Below are 394 nucleotides of genomic sequence, written 5' to 3'. Positions count from 1 at the left end.
ACTTAGAATCTATCTCTGGGTGCATAAAATGTCACAGTGTAATCTTTAAAAATGTTTGCATGATGTTATACACAAACCGCCCTAAAACACGGATTATTTTAATGCTCTGGCTATAAATGGAAGCCTGATGATGGAAAGCGAGAATGATCAAACAAACGCGGAAAACATTGGAATTCAGAAATATCTTAACAATTTACAAATAAAGAAGCAGTCGATAGATTTTTCTTTTTCATTGATATTCGTTGGTGTTCTCGGTGTATTTTTTAAAGAGGAATAAGGAGGCTGAGATATAAAAAGGTATTAGTATATACGTTGATGTGTATTTTATTGTGACAATAATGTGTCGTTGCAAGGACAAAGGCTTCCGTGCATGTTTCATCTTTATGCTTTTATT

At 33.2% G+C, this 394-nt stretch overlaps 1 protein-coding gene across 1 annotated transcript in view; it reads left to right on the top strand.

Annotated features, from left to right (window-relative positions):
* LOC119593819 overlaps positions 1-394 on the top strand; it is a gene marked incomplete in the record, with an annotated part of 10,957 nt that overhangs the window by 5,691 nt on the left and 4,872 nt on the right.

The sequence above is a fragment of the Penaeus monodon genome, chromosome 32 (assembly GCF_015228065.2).
Source record: "Penaeus monodon isolate SGIC_2016 chromosome 32, NSTDA_Pmon_1, whole genome shotgun sequence".
Lineage (NCBI taxonomy): Eukaryota > Metazoa > Arthropoda > Malacostraca > Decapoda > Penaeidae > Penaeus > Penaeus monodon.
Note: the sequence above shows the minus strand (reverse complement) of the source record. Positions and strands in the feature narration are given on the sequence as shown.